This window comes from Passer domesticus, chromosome 19 (genome assembly GCF_036417665.1).
Source record: "Passer domesticus isolate bPasDom1 chromosome 19, bPasDom1.hap1, whole genome shotgun sequence".
NCBI lineage: Eukaryota > Metazoa > Chordata > Aves > Passeriformes > Passeridae > Passer > Passer domesticus.
Window position 1 is genome coordinate 285,504 of NC_087492.1, and position 18,441 is coordinate 303,944.

At 48.3% G+C, this 18,441-nt stretch overlaps 3 long non-coding RNA genes across 4 annotated transcripts; 1 reads left to right on the forward strand and 2 right to left on the reverse strand.

Moving 5' to 3' along the window:
• The first annotated feature begins 1,493 nt into the window (after positions 1 to 1,493).
• Positions 1,494 to 4,916, forward strand: LOC135283675 (uncharacterized). The gene is made up of 2 exons (XR_010349343.1): positions 1,494 to 2,093; positions 4,191 to 4,916. It is a non-coding gene; the product is annotated as an uncharacterized LOC135283675 (long non-coding RNA).
• An 843-nt stretch (positions 4,917 to 5,759) lies between these two features.
• Positions 5,760 to 7,630, reverse strand: LOC135283673 (uncharacterized). Of its 2 annotated transcripts, none has more exons than XR_010349341.1 (3): positions 6,991 to 7,630; positions 6,511 to 6,647; positions 5,760 to 5,870 (listed from the first exon to the last, which is right to left on the reverse strand). It is a non-coding gene; the product is annotated as an uncharacterized LOC135283673 (long non-coding RNA). The 2 variants fall into 2 exon arrangements; XR_010349340.1 differs by having other exon boundaries at positions 6,486 to 6,647.
• Positions 7,631 to 9,867: 2,237 nt separating this feature from the next.
• Positions 9,868 to 14,568, reverse strand: LOC135283672 (uncharacterized). Its single transcript, XR_010349338.1, has 2 exons — positions 14,180 to 14,568; positions 9,868 to 12,725 (listed from the first exon to the last, which is right to left on the reverse strand). It is a non-coding gene; the product is annotated as an uncharacterized LOC135283672 (long non-coding RNA).
• Positions 14,569 to 18,441: the final 3,873 nt, after the last annotated feature.

Below are 18,441 nucleotides of genomic sequence, written 5' to 3' on the forward strand. Positions count from 1 at the left end.
CAGTTTTGAGGTCCAAGTGGGAGCATTTGAATCTGTGCAATCCAAAGTGAGGGTTCTGTGCCTTTCAGAGCCTTTTTCTTCCCTTGTTTTGCCCTGGGGTAAACTTTTCACTCCATCTATAACCTCCTGCCCAGGCAGGACATGGGGCTCAGCCAGAAGGGAAGACAAAACGTTCTGGGGTTGGTTAGACTCCCAGGTAGGGTTTGCTGCTGGATGTGGCTGTGAGAGCAGCTCCCCTGTGGGATGACAAGTCTCAGAGCAGCAGGGCCCTCCAACAGCCTCTCCTGCTCTCAAGACATTCTTTCTCTCATCACATTTACTGTAGAATTGGAAAACATAATGATGGAAATATTTTTCTTGATTTTTATGCTTTGCTTTTGACCTGTGAAAATGTGTTTACAACAGGGTTTGCGTTAACACCCTGAGAATAAACAAGTGTGAATATGGCACTGATCATGCTAGCACAAAATTAATGTTGCATATGCAACATTAAATACCGCTCAAGAATTTAATTTAATTAGGGAGTCAGTCCTTCTGGAAGCCAGCAAGCTGACAGCCAGAGAGCTGAAATCTTCTGAGCAGAAGGATGTCCCTGGGAGCTGCTGCATGGGGCACACTGCCCTGCTGGCAGGGGGACAGGGCAGGGTGCATGGGCTGCCAGCCCTGTCCTGCTCTGCAGGAGCAGGGACTGGAGTCACAGAAACCATCTTTTGGGACCCAGGCTGGGGCAGTATTCAACTTCACAAAGTCTCTGGGTGGAAACAGCTTCCAGTCTAGAACAGAGCTGGGGACAAACCCACAATCTAAAGAAATCCTTCAGAAGCAGTTAGGAGGCTCTTGAGCTAACAAGTACACTCCAGACTCCTTGACACCTGCTCACAGGGGCAGCAGAGCTCAGGGGCTGCCAAGGAGGTTCCTGCATCCCCCTGCTCTGCTCAGCCCCTCTGCAAGCCCCCAGGGGCTGTGGCCCTGTCTCAGCCCCTCTGCCGTGGGCTCTCCTGCAGGGTGGTCCCTGCCCTGCTCTGGGCCTCAGCCACGGAGAGATGAGGCTTGGGACAGTCCCCACACAGCTCAGGTGAGGAGCCATGTCCTCCTCCCACCCAGCACAGCCCTTGTCCCCCGAGACTGCATTCACAGAGGGAGATTAATGCAGTCTTTGGGAGAGCACACTGACTGAGAGATCCTATTTACAGAGAGCTTCCCAGGGGTGTCCTCAGGAGAACAGGGATCCAGACAGCGTAGTGTGTGCTGTTAGTAATGTAAAAGGACACTGTTACTTGTGTTGCATCACTGAACTCCATTATGTCTTTACTCACCTTGTTTCCAGGACAAGTGCAGTTCCCTGTGAAGCCAGCACCCAGTGGCAGGTCAGCAGTGCAGGTTTTGTGCCATGAAGGAAACAGGCTGCTCTGGATCCCAGCAGCACGTGGCTGACAGTGCCACTGACTCAGCATGAGCCACTTTCTTACTCCACAGCAGCCCTGGCTCCTCACTGGGCATTGCCAGCAAAGCCACCTGAGCTGGCAGGGACAGGAATGCCCAGGGATGGGGCCATTGGCAGGACCTTATCCTCATGCCAAGGTCTTTTTCCTCTGCAAGTTTTCAGTGGAGCTTTCCTTGCACATCCCCTTGCCTGCTTGTTGCTGGAGCTTGCCACAAGCACGATGGTCTCTGTTGGTCACTTGGTCCCTGTCCCCTCCAGAGCAGGTCCTGGCTGTGGGGCAGTCACTGGGGGCAGGGCTGGCACCACCTCACACACATTCCTGTAGGTCTGGGGTCCCTTGGCAGAGCTCTGCAAGCAGCTGCTTCCCTCTCTCTCTGCATTAAGATTAATGCTTGAGCAGCAGTTGTCCCATCCATCTCTCTGGGAGGCTTCCTCCAAACAAATAGCAGGAGGAGGTGGCATCTATTTGGGAATGACAGGGCCTCAATCTATTTATTCCACAGGTAACTGCTGTCTCCTGAAATGTCAGATTGACTCTTCATCTTTCCCAGGCTGGGTGCGAGCGCGTGTGGCGGGCGCAGCCCGCCTCCCTTCATTTGCAAGGAAAAAGAGTCACTGAGATTGATTGCACAATTGAATATGCAGCATGGTAAACAGTTATTTGGAAATTATTGTTTGTGTTTAATTATGACATACAGAAGTTTAACAGTCATAAATTTTTCATTGGAGTTGGAATGCAAATGTAAGCTTTAACGTGCATCAAGGAACGACACAGATCAGCACTTCCCACAGCACAGCTCAGGGGCCCCACACTGCTCAGGGGCATCCCCCTCCTCAGCATCGTGGTTCAGAGCTGTCAGTGACCTGGGAGTGGCTTAGAAACCAGAGATTACTTGTTTCTGCTTGGTTTGCTCTCGGCATAAAGTCCTCAAGGCAGAGCAGAGGCACTAACAGGCAGCCAGGGCTTCACTGCCCCTGACACTTTTAGGGTGCAGCCAGGGTGGGGAAGGGCCTGTGGGTGTCACCTCCACCCTGCCAAAACAGGAAAACTTTCTGGTTTCATGAAAGTGCCTTGTCAGTACTTTTGCTGCTGGCAGCAATTCTTTCCAACAATTATCAGATTAATTTTTTTCCATCTTTTCTCTCTTTTTATTCCTTTCTTATCTCTTTCTTCTCCTTCCCCCAGCACACGCACACAGACACATGCTGTAGCTCTTGGCAATTGAAGAAAATGAAAAATAGATATGTAGAGGGAAAAAAGTTGAACAGCAAGAAAAGATGTGCTAGAAAAGAGGGTGGTAATAAAGGAATCTAATTAAAATGGAAAATTTCTGTGGGAAAAGGAAATGGTGTTGGGGGAGGCAGAGGTAGAACATTGTTTCTATGCAGCCTGCTCTTTTGGGGGAAGAAGCAGCATTTCCCAGCTGATTAAAAACTGGTATGTAATGACAGTTGAGTATTTTTCTGTCTTTGTATTTCTGAAGCAAATCTCTCATGGGACAAAACATATCACTCAGTGAGTTTCATAAGGTTTAATTCTGTATTAGGCAAAGAACAAACTGTGTCTGTGTTGTACAGCTCACACGTGAGCAGAAAGGTGAGCACACGTTTTCTGAGCACCCACTTGTGCCTCCAGAGACAGCAGTGTTGGGGAGGATTTTAGGGAGAGATAAGAGTTCAGAGGGTCTTGTGACAGTTTCAGGGGTTAGCAAATGGGGTATGGAGATCTCAAAATAGATGTGCAGGAAGGGCTGACCTGTAGCTGAAGGATGTGTTTGAGCAGCGCTGACCTCGCCATCAAAGCTCAAGATTAAATATCTCCCCAGACAAGTCCTGTTTATGATGTTCTCAAGCTCTTTTAACAATGATTGTGGCCAGGGGAGCTGTGATTTACTGCACAATGGCAGAGGTGTCCTCGGTGTCCCTGCAGAGTGGCTGCCCTGGGCAGGGGGAGAGCAAGGGGTCACAGCACTGGGGACGTGTCCTGCAGCCAGGTCATGGCCTCGTGGCTCTGATGGCTGAGCTGTGGCAGTAAGGGACTCACTTCTTCAACACAGAGCAGCCCAGACACGCCACACTGGGGCAGGGGGTACTGAGGAGGTGGATAAATGGCACTGGGCTGTTTGTATTTCTGCATATTGTGACTCTGTGTAGCTGTCAAAAGACCCATGGCTAATCTTACTGATTGAGGCGTTTCTTTGTTCCTTGACTGATAAGGGTGACAGGTGACTCTGTGGCCATTGGGACACAGTGAATCAGTTCTGGGAAAACAAATTCTCCAAAGAGGAAAGTGTCTGTGGGAAGCAGCAATGTGGGATGTGGAGTGGGAGTGCCAAACCAGAGATGTGGCAGTGGGAAAGGCTTTCCTGGGCTCTGCCTTAAGATTATTCCTTGCTGTCTGTCACTTCTTGGTCCTCTTCCCATGTTCTGGTTTGAAGGACGCCTTTGAAATGAGGGATGAGCCATAATAAGAAAATAAACGCAAATTAATCAAAGATGAGACTAGAAATTATGTGCAACATAATTTCTTTGGCACAGTGTTCCAACGTAGGGGGGTCTGTGTGTGTGTACACAGGCACAGGAACATAAGTCATCACCTTTCATCCTTACAGTGCTCACAAAAGGCTTCACAAACCTGAACACTAACAGCTCCCACACAGAGGTGTGGGTGACCTTCACCTGGGGCTCTGCAGCTGGATTCAGAAGCCATTGGTTTGCTTGCTGTCTGTCAATTTTCCTTTTTCAGGTACAATCACTGCAGCAGCAGTGGCAGTGACAGCAATTCCCCAGTGAGAATTGAATTCCCCAGCAGAGCCTGAGGACCAGGAGGTGACGGTGAAATGCACCTGAGGTGGGCTGGGGGAAGAGGGGAGAAGGGGGGAAAGGAGGAGGAATGTGGTACTCAGGCTGTATAGCTGCAGTGGAAGAGAAATGCTGTTAAATTGGGTGTGGTTCTAAAAACCCAGACCGGGGGTATTTAATCTTGGAATGCAATTACATTCCTGTAAAATCTTTCACTGGCATGATGCTGGCTGTGGAGGTGAGCACCAGAGACCTTCTGCCCACGACTTTGCAGAATTTAGGCAGCTTGTGAGTGAGCAGTGATGCATGAATAACCAAGAGAGAATGTACATCCTTTCATGAGCATTCATGCTCATCTGTGTCCTGAGAGGAAAGCAATGTTTGGGTCACAGGACAGGGCAGTGGGAGCCTTAAATCCCACGGGAAATAAAAATGAAAGAAGCAGTGATATTGAGAACTTCCCAGTCAGAGATGGTGTATCACAGCTGTTCTCTGTTATAAACACCACCTTGAGCTCTTGCAGGTCCAGTAAAGAGAAAAGTAAAATGAAAATATTGTAATGGGTTAGAAAATTAAGAACAAGACAGCTCCATTCAGCGTGAGTCTGCGACATGTCAGAACTGGCAAAATGTTTCACTGTGCAAGTTATTAAAGATGAAGAAATTGTGTACAGTGTGAGGTGTGATGGTGATTGATTGTTGGGTCAGCCCGAGCCAGACATTAACCCCGCGCTGACACGGCGGGAGTCGCGGCGATCGCTGCCACGCTCAGAACTGTTTTCACTGCTCTGCTAAAATAAATACCTCAGTTCTGCCAAAACATATTAAAGGTAAAATGAGCCACCACTAAGGCAAACGGAAAGAAAATCCCCTTGAAGGAAGTGAGGACAAACATAACTAAAAGCAGTAGATTAAAGATTGAAATATAAACTGCAGATGACAGAAAAACTTTTTCTTAGTGATTTTCCAGAGGAAAAGCATTTTGCATGTCTTTTTCAGTGTGCACTCTGCCTTCCCCTTGCAACACCTCACACTGCCCTCACAGCCTGAGCCCTGAGAGCTCTGAGCCTTTACTTGCCAAAACTCTGTCCCCATGCCCTGCTGGGTGTGATTATACCCATACCCATACCCATATAAAGTGTGTGTTTCTAGAACAGTTACACCCTTTTTGGGGTATTTTTTGGCTGTGTATATGCACACTTTACACAGTGGGCAGTTACTGGGCTGCCCCCCTGCAGTCAGAGGGGTGCAGGGTGTGCACACACAGACCCTGTGCTCCCGGGGTCGCTGGCACTGGTGGCACTGTCACCAAACCCTGAGCTGTTTGTGCCCTCCTGCCAGAGGAGCCCTGGCTGCTGAGTCACTCCTTTCTGGGTAAATAGCAGCGTAAAAAGACATGACATTTTCTGGGCTGCTCTTCTGTATTAATAAGATTCCAACTACAGGGTGACCTTTTCACAAAGGATTTGTAAATGCCAAAAGCTGCATAAAAATCTCTCTTTCTCAGGCAAACAGAGGCATCATAACTTTGCATTTATTCCTTAAATGGTGTTTTCCTGTCTTTCCCCCTTTGATCATCTATTTCCCCTGAATGGGTGTAGTGACAGCTGTACCTCCAACAGCAGCTGTGAAAGGGAATGAGAGAAAATCAGTGATTGAATCTGCTCAGGGGATCATTCTGCTCAAGGGGCTGAATGAACGAAAACAAACAGGACAGGGATGATGCCCCAGCAGGGAGGGATCAGCCTCTGCAGGAGAGGGACCACAGAGCTTGGGCATGGGGGAACGCTGGGTGCCAGTCCCAGTTTGTGTAAGGAGGGCTTACACTGCTTCTTGCCACTGAACCACGTTCACACACAGAGAACAGGAAAATCAGCACCAACCAACCACCCGAGGCTTTTATGTTACATTGCATTTGGGGTATTTGATTTATCAAATAAATGCTGCCTTTGCAACAGGCTGTACACCCTCTTTGGGTGTATTTCCAACCATAGGAAAATAATAACAGCCAAAAAAAACCCCAACAGAACAAAAGGTTTATAACTTTACTTATGGAAGGCTGAGGCTTCATCCAAGAGCAGGGCACTGGAATACACCACCACCACCACCCTGCATTGTGTCAAAGGCCCCCAGGGCATGGACCTTGCCTGACCTCTTTGGTCAGGCTTTGAGTGAGCTCAGAGTCTCTGAAAATCACTGCATTGCCTTAATTAATACATTGTGTAAGGAAACTCTTGTACCTCTTTGTTTTACCTCCATGGTTACCTTTTTCCTTTGTCCTCTTTCTGCATTTCTTATGTCTTTTCATCACCAACTAACATAATTTAATTCCTTCTCCCTTTTGCAAGAGTCCAGAGCCTGCACTTGTCACTGGCAAGTGTTCAACTTTTCCTAAACTGCGGCTTAAAAAGGAAAAATTTAGGCTGGATCTGAGCCCAATGCAAGTTTCATACTCTAATGTTTTATCACCCCAAAATATCATTCTGCTTTTAATTTCCTGAGTGATTCTTGTGCCCAGCTCAGCAAATGCTAATACACTTCCCCGATTCCCACTCCGCTTCCTCCCACTTTTTCTCCTTTTCCCTCCCATTTCCATGAGAAGTGTATGATCAAAAGGAGCAACAAACTGTAGGTGGGTTCCTGAGGTGTCACCTCAAATATTGAGGGTTGATAGGAGAGCAGGAAATATATGCCAGGTAGAAATGAAAACAGCAAAAACTTATCCCTGGTCCACTGGTGAATTACCTGGAAGTCTGCATGTCATTTGCCTGAACTCCAGACCAGGTTCTTCAGTGAAGCCAGGACAAACCTTCCCCTGACGACTCCTTCTGTGGTGTTACCCTTAGAACTTTTGCATCACAGCCCAGGTCTCCCTCCAGCAGCACACAACATTACTTCTCGTTCTGCTGCACTGACTAATGAGAGTAATTGGTCTCTGTCCTCTTCATAATGTCCCTCTAAGTATTTGTAAAGAGTTATCATGGCTCCCTCCAGTCCTCTTTTCCCTTCACATAAAGATTCTCAATTCATTTTAATTTGTCCTCCCTGACCCTCCCTCCCACTCCCACTTTATATATCAAATAATGGAACCCAATTACCTTGCAGACATTCCACATTTGGAGCAGAGAATGGAGGAGGGGACAGCAGAGTGCTCTGGAAAGACAGCTGTGAGTTGTGCAGTGCCCAGCAGCCCCCAGTGTGTGTCCAGCACTGCTCAGGCTCAGCAGCAGTTTGGGTGGTGCAGCTCTGCAGCAGCTCCAGCCTGCTCAGGTCCCACCTCAGCAGCAGCTGAAGCCTCACTGGGCACTGCTGGGCACTGCTGGGCACTGCTGTGCCACGTCAGGACACTGCACTAGGGGATGTAGAAGATAAGCAGAGGCCCAGAATCCCCTCCTGCACTCTAACATAAAGACGAGGGTTAATTTGGATTAGCAAAATGGAAATGTCAAGCTCCATTTATATTCTGGCACCCAGTGTTAATTACCTTTCCCTTTTTTTAGTAACCATTCTTGTGTTCTGTTTCCTCACTAAAAACTGATAATAAGCTATCCATCTATGTAACCACTCTGCTGACACAAATCATGATGGATATGGAAAGAAATAAAATGAAAATCTAATGAGACATTGCTCAGAATGAGACAAAAAAATTGAACCATGTTCTTTAATCATCAATGTGCAAAGCCAACCAGAATGAATCTGTTTCAAGGAGGCCTCATTTCTATTTAAATGTAAAATACACTGAAATGTTTTAAGAACCACAGAAGACTATGGATTTTGGATAAAAGGCTGAGTATTAGCCTTGTAATCCCAGCCAAAAAAAGCCCCATACCAACCAACAAACAAATCCAATGCCCTGGTGCTGCAAAGAGGCCAATGGCTTCTCTTGCTTAGATTTCCCAGAGGGTAAAGCCGAACTCCTTAGATATTAGGTCACTGAAAACTTTAATCACTTATTTACTCTGCAGGACAAAGACTCATCAATAATTGCCAGCATCATCATAAATACTGGTAGAAAAATCCTAATTCTGACCTGATCCTGTTATAAATAAGGATATAATTGCATAAAGCCAATAAGAGGTCATGAGCATTTTGAAAGGTTCAGTCCTTCCCCCTCCCTGTTATTATATTTTCCCCCATTTGTGTTTGAAGCTGCATTTCTGATCACCTCCAGTGCAGAGTGAGACACTGCCTGGCTATAGCTCCCACTTCACTGCCATGGTCCAAGTGTTTCAGAGCACATTCCAAATGCTGTGATCCTGAGGGAAGCCCTGTATCAGGAAGAGTTAGTAAATTTAGAGTAATAAAGCCAATCTTTGAGAACAAAGAGGGTCTTTGTTTACCTTCTAAACAGAGGTTTCAGAACATACTCAGACCTCTTCCCTCTTCTTTGGGCACATAAAATAAAAAAAATTTAAAATTCATTAAGAAAAGGAAGCCAGACTCCCAGTCCTGTGCTCAGAAAACAAGGCTTTAATAAGCATCAGATGTGGTGGAAACCCTCAGTGAGATTTGTGTGAGTGGTGTGAGGAGGGTGGGACTGGATGTCTGTTCCTTATGCTTGCTGCAGTGGGAAGGGGTGCCCCTGAAGTCCCCAGGCACTGTGTAATTAAATGGTGAGATGTGTGACAGCCAGAAGGATAAATGGGTTCAAAAGAAGATTCAATTAATTCAGAGGAGAAACCTATCTGTGGCTTTTAAGCCCCTTGTTCCCAACACAACTCGTGGCTCAGGAAGTCTGTAATCTGCTAATTACTAGAAACTGAGAGCCTGATTTGTAGGCACAGATCTGTCCAGCTTCTGCTGGAGACAGGGTGGTTTCAGATGCCCCAGTGTAGCAGGTCTTTTTGGGTCATGTGAAATCATCTCATGCTCCTCCTGGTGCCCTCCTGGTCCCTGCTCCCCAGGCTGGGAGCCTTGTCACCGTGTGCCCCAGCCCTGCTGCCCCAGCAGATCCTGTGGCACACCCAGTGGAGCTCCAGAAGAGCCCAGCATTATTTGGGGTTTCCATTTCATGTTCATCTCCCCTTTAGGTTTTTGAGGGGTGTTTTTCCCTTCGTGTTTCTTCAATTATTTGGATGATATTTTGTCACTGCAGTCAAGTAATATGGCACAATATGAACATTAACATTTGCAGTGTGAGTTGAGAAAAAATACCATCTTTAAGCCTCCACAGCAAAAATGCTCCTCAGCAGCAAATCAAGGTGCCACAGCCCGAGCTTCCCTGCAGCAGAAATCCCTGCTTTTCCTCCAGGACTTTGAACTTGAGCACTTCCACCACCAATTCCACTAACAAACAGCAAAGTCAATCACTTTTTCCTCAAACAGACACCCAGTCCTTGTGATTTCAGATGTGATTTTGTTTCCTGATTTTATCTGCATGAGCAGTTTGAATGGTTTTATAATTTGCCTATGCTTCCATTTTATCACATCTGCCTCCCATCTGTTATTTTTATTGTTTGCATTCCCATTCTCCTCTCCTAATGCCAGCAGCTTGACTATAAAGCTGATGGCACATTCTGGAAACTTATCACCTCTCTCAAAAAAACATGTCTTGTGCAGGACGGCATAAGAACCACCTGGAGAAGGATGGGTGGATCTGTTATTAATGATTTTCTTTAGCAAGAGCCCACACAACCACTGGACTTGGTGCAGATGCACGTTCTCTTCTCACTGCCCCTTGCAAAAGTCCCTCTGAATGAACAGAAACCAAATGTAAACAAAAACTTTGTGATTCAGGGGTGTTCATCTGTTATATCCCCCTGCACTGGGAACAAAACAGGAACAGAGTGAGCACTCCAGGGCTCCAAGCTCTTCCCCAAGGCTCATTCCAAGAGACAGGGATGTGTGGGAGCAGAGCGCTGGTCCCAGGGATGTTCCATGAGCTGCCCAGGGCTGCAGAGGGAGGGGGAAATGGAAAACCAGCCTCTGGGGCCCCAGGCTGAGCAGTTCCCCGTCACACTCAGAAGATAAATAAGTCATTTGGTCACTGTGTCATGCCAGCCACCCTCCTCCTGAGCATTGCCGTGCATCACCAGGCAGGGATCCTGCCACAAAACATCTCGGAGTCAATGTCAGTTCACTGCAGCTCTCACAACCCTGGCTCGTGCTGGGCAGGGGGCTCTGGTCCACAGAGCCCACAGAAGAAATGTGAAAGGGGCTGCAGGACTTGTGCACTGATGCCAGCTTGGCATCAGGTGGAAGAACCTATAATGTGCAAAATAAATACAGAATTTCTCTAATGTGTCTCCAGTACTCACTGCTCAGCCTCTGATAAACAACAGATGAGTCCCACACGTGCCACAGGTTTGGGCCAGTTAAAATTTTCACTTACTTGTGGCAACACAGACTTTTTCTCCTTTTATAATTTTCCAAGCACACGTATAATTGGCTCTGGCCTGCTACCAAGAGGTTTATTAAAGCGGCAAGGGATGAAACTAATGATTGTTAAGAAGATCTAATTCCAAGGATACTGAGTTGTTGATTACACATTTATGGCTGCTAACCAGCAGCTCTCGAGTAAGGGCCTGTGGATTTGTTTACCTTGCCAAGGCACTAAGATGTTGCCAGTCTCTAAAATTCAGAGGTTGAGGCAGAAATCAATACAGAGCTGCTGAACACCCTCCTGTGCAGCTGGGAGAGACTAATTGCTGATGAACCTATGAGTCCAATAAAAATGTGCATAATTTAAATTGTATTAAAACCATAAGCTGCTAAAACATCAATATTTAAACACCATCCCACCATCCCCTGCAGTGTCACCAGGGATCTTACAGGAAGAACAGATATTGCTGAACATTAAAGCGACAAAGGCGAAAGAATTGCCTGAAATATTTCTTTCACCAAATTTCTGACGTGGATTTGAGTAAAAGTGCCTCACGGAAAAATGTGGCCCCAGGTGTTCTTCCTCTTGGTGCTAAGAGCAGGTGCTGGAGCCTGGGCTAGAGGAGGAGGCTCACTGGGGTCTGACCCTTGGACAGCAAGGTCCATTCCAGTCTGCTGCCCATCCTGGCTCTGCTCAATCCAGAGCTCACCTGCTGAGAGTAATGCATTTATCACCAAGGCTCCACCTGTCTGTGCTCTGCAAGGTGTGCACGTGCAAACCTCCATCATCTTCTCAGACGCTCTGGGATACACACCATGAAATTTAACAAGGTGTGTCCTATACAGGGCTGTAACACTGCAGCTGCGTGCACTAATTAGATAACGCTCGTTATTGTTCCTCCAATTTGCATTTGCAGAGGCGGTGCCAGCGCTGGCTGCCGGCCCTGATTGATTGCTCCACTTTGCATTCATTAGGAAGGTGGCCCCAGCACAGTGGTTTTACAGCGTGTTTGCTGCCGCTTAACTGGGTGTGCCAGTCAAACGCCTTGAACCGCGGCTCTTGATTAACAATATTTTGCAAATGCAGTGCAGGCTGTTTGAGCAACCCGACAGGCAGTGGAGGGCTGGGCGAGCAGTGCTCCCAGTCCCTGCGGAGCCTCACCTTGCTGCAGGCAGGTGGCAGGAGCACCTCTGTGACACAGGGGCTGGTGACAGCCACCAGCACATCAGGGCATCCGTGCCCGCTGCTCATCCTCCCTCAGGCGTGATGACAGAAATAAACCGGCCTGACAGAGGGTTTGGCTCCGTGACACTGAGCCCAGGCAGCTAGGGCACATACAGGTCTCAGTGACCTCTGTGATTTTTCCTTCACGTCCCCTCACAGCTGCAGGGATTTCTCTGGTCCATCTCATCTCCCCTCCACTCCAGGCATCAGCTCGGGGATCGGTGGAGCCAGGGACTCATCTCTTGCCTGGGTTGCTGTAGCAGCAAACAGCCTGGAAGTGCCCATTGCCCCCACCCAGGGACCTCAAGACCCCCTGGTCCCAGGGCCCCCACCCTCCCCAGCTCAGCCCTGTGCCACCAGACTGCCAAAAGGAGGATGCTGGGCTTGCAGGGAGCCTCCCTCAGCACATCCCAGGACATGGGACAGCTGCTTCCCTGCCAGAGCAAGGGCACTGCATGGCAAGGTGATGCCATTGAGTGCTGGACTGATTTTGGGGCATTTTTCCCTCACGCTCAGTGTTGCTAGGCTGCTGACACACAGCAGCTCCACGGCTCAGCAGATGAAGTGTCGCTCCAGCTCGTTCCAGGGTGAAACACTGTCACTTTTCCCTCTTGCATATGCAGCACGCACTGGGGAGTTCAGGTCTGTGCACAACAGATTTATTCATCAGTAATCGTTTCATTTCTGCAAAGGAAATATGTTCCACTGCTCCTGCAGCTGACAGGCTCTGGCATCAGTTGGAGGCTGAGGCTCCAAAAGGAGGCAGAATATGTTTATGGGATGAACCACAGCTGTTTGCAGTATTCCCCTGCCCTAGCAATTATTTTAATAGAAAGAATTCCTGGAGGGTTATTTGGCTTCACACGGTGCACGTCGTGTTCACAGTCACTAGTTCAGGTATCAGGCGAGAGAACCTCTGAAGACAGCTCTGCTCCTGTAAAACATATTTTAAAAAAAGGCAGCAGGTTGAATGCTGCAGCCTGCTCACACACCAGAAAATACTTGCTCCCATGGGTAGCACAAGAAATTATAGGAAAACGGGTACATTTACATAATCTGCATTATCATAAAGTTGTTTATCAGCATCGCTGAGCTGCCCAGCACTCCCAGGGTGTGAGAAGAGATGCTGCCCAGTGCAGCCAAGGCTGCCTGACCTAGAGACAGAGAAAGGTGAGCAAGACACATTCCTGCAGAAAACATGAATCACCTGGCTCCACACAACTTTCCCTGAGGGAGAAGAGGTAGGACCTCCCCAGCTTGTTCATGGTGCACTGGTTTCTGTGGGTGCCTTTTCTGCCCCCGTGGAGCAGTTCCTGCAGGAAGAGTCTCTGGCCAGGCTGGCTGCAGGAGTGCAGAAGGGAGTGCTTGCTCCAGTGCTGTGTTCCCACAATAAACTGGAGTCCATTTAAAATTCAGCAGCATGGTGTGAACGTGTTGCTGCTTTGCCTCAGAAATAATCAGTCAAGACAGTCCTCAGACACTGCTGCTCATTAAATAAAACACCCGGAGTCCTCCCTGGAGGGGAAGGTTCCTCAGGGACTGGCAATATTTTAGCCTGCTTGCCATCTGAGGGCTTTAAAATACTTCAGAAGCATTAATTAAGTGTCAGGACATGCCTGCAAGATGAAAGATTAGCATTCGCTCAGCAGCGAGCAGCACTGGGGCTGCAGGCTGGGGATGCTCTGGAAGTTTGGATCCGGTGCTGTGAATCCCAGGGCATTGCTGATGCCAGCACAGGGAGAGGAGAGCTCCCAAGCTGCAGCTCCTACCCTGACCCTCCCGTAGGCCAGGCTGGTGCCTTGGAGAGGAGGGTGAGCTCCCAGTGGGGCTGAGCCAGCTGGGGTGGCTGCCCTGCTGCTGGGCTGCCAGCCTGGCACTGCCAAGCCTGCAGTGTTCTGATCAGCTCTGCCAGGCATCCCTGCTCTTCACTGGGAGCATCTCACACAGACACTGGGATTTGGTTCAGGTGCCTTAATAGAAAATCAGTAAATCCCTTCCTGTGCTTTTATGTTCAAACCAGCTGTCCAAAACATGAGATATCTGAATTCCTGATAGCGTTAGGATGTTATACTCTGTTTTCTCTCTGAAAATGCCCATTTCTCAGTGCACAGGAGAGCTCTAGCTTTTCATCCCACCAACAGGACTTTAGACACACACTTATGAATGTATAAATGGAAGATAAAGGCTTTAATACTTCTGTGAAAATAGATATAAGAGAGGAAAGCACGAGTAAATAGAATCTGCCAAGTGATGCTTCAAAAAGTTGTCCAGGAAAAAAAAAAAGAAAAACTGAACAAATATCCTGTAACTGAAAGGGGAAACAGGTAAGGGTTTAAGGGTTTGTGTCACCAAACAGTGCTGCTCACATACAGAAATGCCATTTCTTACCTGGAGATTTAGATGAGAAGAGAAGCTCAGTGATTTTTATCACTGCCTTTAGTTTCTCTGCAGACAATATGAGCACGCTGCAACTGACAGAACATCAATAATGGGGGAGGTAAACACTTCCAAAGCTTTAATTCTCTCAGCATTGTGAGATCCAACATATGCATCATCACTGTACGTCAGCGAGGGATAATGTGAGCAGGCACCACAGTCTAAAATACAACAGTGCAATCTGCCTCTGACAGAGATTTCCATGTGGGAACAGACAATGTTTCAGCAGTTTCCCATAACAACACCACAGCTCCTGGCTGCTGGAATCTGCCTGTGCCACAAACAGCTTTGCAGTGAATGCACGCGGTGGGAGAGCACAGCCCTGTGGGTCAGGCACGCCGTAGCCATGGGAAAAGGCAAATGGGAAAATGAGTCACTGAACTATCACAAACCATGCAAACTCGCCCTGAGCAGCACTGCAGGCAGCTTTCCCTGACTTCCCAGGGCAGGCTTGGCTTTGGTCTGCACTCTGGATGCCCCAATCATTCAGGCCTTATGAATACTTAATTCCCTACTTAATTGCTTCAGTGCTATGCAGCTTTCCCTTACTGCACTTCCTTCACCACAGAAGGAGGTTAAAGAAGGCAAAATGATCTCCTGGACCATCCTCTGGACACAGAGCATAGGCTCCTGTTTGGGATCATACCGTGATCTCTGACTCTCTAACAAGAGCTGGGGAAGAGATTGAGCAATCTCTGTCTCTATCTGCCTTCCATGTGCTTATCCAGGACACTGCTAGATCTGGGCAAATGATTATGCACAAGTATTTCTTAGATATTTTTTTTTAGTCTTGACCATTTTCTCACTCCTTTTACACAGGGTTTTCACTTCTGTGACTTCATTCTACCAGCTCTGTTTAGTATCAAAGTATTCACTGAAGCAGCAAATTATACATGATTATTGGAGATTACTCACTGAGAGTGAAGTGATAAATGAATAATTAATTCTCATTATTAGCCCTGTCTCCCCGTTGCCTGAGGCCTCTGTAGAATCAGGGCCCCATTGCTTTAGGAGCTGTGCTGGCAAACAGGGCCAGGCAGTTCTGGCTCCCAAAGGTCTCAGCCTGGAGAGGTGACACAGCTCAGGGGAGGGCAGACAGGAGCTGGGCTGGGGCAGCACTCCAAAACCCATCGGTTCTGCACTGAAGAAATGCCCAGAGGTTCCCTCATTCCTCTGTGTGTTGGTTGGAAGGATGCTGCCCCTCCCCTGCTGGGCTCACACACACCAGGGACAGCCCTTAATGTCCTCCCTCTAACCAACACCTCTCCCAACACCCCTGGTTTTTATGTGGCCATGCTATTTCTTTGGCCTGTTTTGCTCCTTGGCTTAGAGGGTTTTTGAGCCTCAGCTCCTCTTTCTAGGTCAGGACAGTGAAACACAGGTGCAGAAGCTGCGAGGGAGAAGGCAGGAGGGAGCAAAAACCCCACGGGGGAAGAGTTTCCTCCCTCCTGCCAGGGCTGCCGTTTGCAGGTGATCATCGTGATGTATAACTGTGGAACTCCCCCAAAGCACACACACATAAAACAGGGAACAGGCTGTAAAATATGCTGGAGCTGGAAAATGAATGATCTCTGTCAACTATTTAAAAGCAATCCAGTAATGTGAACAATCAGAAGTGAAGAAAAATCAATACACTTTTCATGGCACGGAAATGGAAAATAAGTGGGATTTTACTCTGGTAAAATCCATGCAAACAAAACCCAACAAATTAATTCTACTTGTCAATGAATGTGGTCATGTCTTCAGCAGCAGCAGCACCTCCCAGAGTGCTCTCTTCAGCCCCAGCACTGTGCTAGTGATGGAGCAGAAATCCCCACTGGACTCAGTGGTACACGGCAGCGAATTATGAGCCACTGTGTGTTATTCCCAACACATTCAATTTGTTTAACAAATAATTCCTCTAGGAAGGCTTCAAGGAAAGCAAACAGACACCAGAGAACAGCAGACACAGCCCAGCCCCTACTTCTGCACACAAAATCCAGGCAAAGCACCAGAGAGAAGCAGAGCACCACAGTCCCTGTCAGATGGCTGGAGGCACGATTAGAGTGGCCCAAGTGGCCATTTCTGCACTCCAAATTGCAGCCAGCTTCTGACCTCGGGCAACAGAGGGGAATGGCCTTGGGGGTGCAGGGAGAAGCTGCAGTAGCAGTCAGGAGGTGTGGGGACCCCTGGCAGAAAGAGCTTGGTGGAGATTGGAAGGGGGAAGGTGCACAGTGGGGAGGGATCCAAGGAGAAGGATCAGAGGGTGGAGTGCAGTCCTGCAGAGCTCCACAGAGCCACACAGCTTCTCTGGCAGGTCTCAGTGCCAGGCATGCACAGACACAGATCTGTCAGTTTTCCATTCCTAACTTTCCTCTCCTGCTGGACACAAGAAACAGAGCCAGAAACAGCACGGAAATTAAAGACCGTGGCACTGGCTGCAAGAGAACTGCCAGATGTGCAGCCAGCTCCTGAGCCTCGGCCAGACCCGTGTTTGGCCCTGCTGAAGTTCTCAGCTGCTCAGCAACCTTCCCTCTGCATCCCAGCAGCAAAGGTCACGGCTGCTCCCCCTGAGACGGGACTTGAGGCAACACGGGAAGGAAGCCCAACTCATTTCTTCTCATTGGGACAAACTTTCTTCAAACCTGTTGCATTTGGCAAAGCTGTAAAGGAAACATTAGCAGCCCTGTGAACACAAACACGCCTTTTGCAGCTGAGCTTCCCCCGGCAGCAGCTGCTCCATCCCCAGCAGCAGCTGCTGCCAGGCGTGAATTCAGCGCTCCCGCAGCGCCTCCAGCATTGCAAAGAAAGGAGCTTGCACCCTTGACTAAACGGGGAAACCTGAGCCCCTGCAGGTACAGGTGTTTATTCCGGTTACCCCCAGAGCCGGTGCCTGGGTCTGCCTCTCTCCATCCCGAGCGCTGGGCTCTGACAATCCCGCCGGAGCCCGGCTCATCTGTGGGGCTCAGACATTTGGGATGTTTCTGTGGTACCTGCGCTCACCTGGAAATTAACCTCAGCCAGACGGGACCCCGCTGCCTGGGAGAGGGAGCGCCTGCCTTCCCAGGTGTCCTGGCAGGGTTACCCACACACCAGCCCCTCTGTAAGGGCAAGCAGGTGATGACAATTCATTCCTGTGCTTCCAGTGCCACCTTCTGTACAGAAGGGGAAACCTCCGAGCTCAGCAGCTCCGAGGAATGAAACTGGAAAATTCTTCCCCCGCCCACGTGGAAAAATTCAGTCACTATTGAAATGAAACACTGAAGGATTTACATTTTCAGGAGTTCAACAGCAGACTGAGCTGTGCGCTAGAGACACCCACAGGTGCCAAAAGCTTCTAAATTTACAAAGAAAGTGCATCAGCCTCACTTTGTGTTTGTCATAAATTTGTGCAGTTTCTGGGATGGGATGTAATGGGTGAGAGAAATAAACATCCACTATTATATAAAAAAGTAAAGCATAAGTCTGGCTATAAATACCAAAACCTCATGTCAAATAAATTCACGGGACCATGATTAAAGTATGTGATCAGAAATAGTTGTTTTTCTTTTCTTTATCATCCTGAGTCTTTCCCAGAGGTTTTCAGCCTGGGCTTGCTGTGGGGCTGCAGTGTCCTGGCTGTGCCATGGAACACACACCTCATCTTGGAGACTGCATCCAGACACAGACAAGGGACTGCAGGAAACATCCAGCTTTTTTATATCGTACCAAGAGTTTGCAGGCATTAAAAAAACCCCAAAACACAAACAATTTGGATTTTCTTGTCCCTAATTTAAAATATTGAGAGCAAACCTGATTTTTACCAGTTGGTGCCTTGCTTGGCTGAGCTGCATGGAGCCGTTGTCCAAGCTGGATCCAGAGCAGCAGCTTTGCAGAGCCACATCCCTGGAAGAGCTCAAGGCCAGTCTGGATAAGGCTTTGAGCACCTGAGCCCAGTGGATCTCCCTGCCCTTATCAGGGACTCAGTAGGTGATCTTTAAACTTCCCTCCTAACCCTAAGCATTCTGTGATTTCATTCATCCTTCTACTTGCCTACAGTGCCTAGAAAATTACTTGATTACTTGATTAATTGCATTCAGGAGGTTTTCCACTAAGCACTATTCATCATGATTATCTGGTACCTCCAGACTTTCATTAAAGAGACAGACAAGGTCTCATCATCTTTCCTAATAGCTGCTCCATGCTGCCCTGCCAGATCTGATCAGCTCTCGGGATGATTTGGAGCAGCCTTAGAA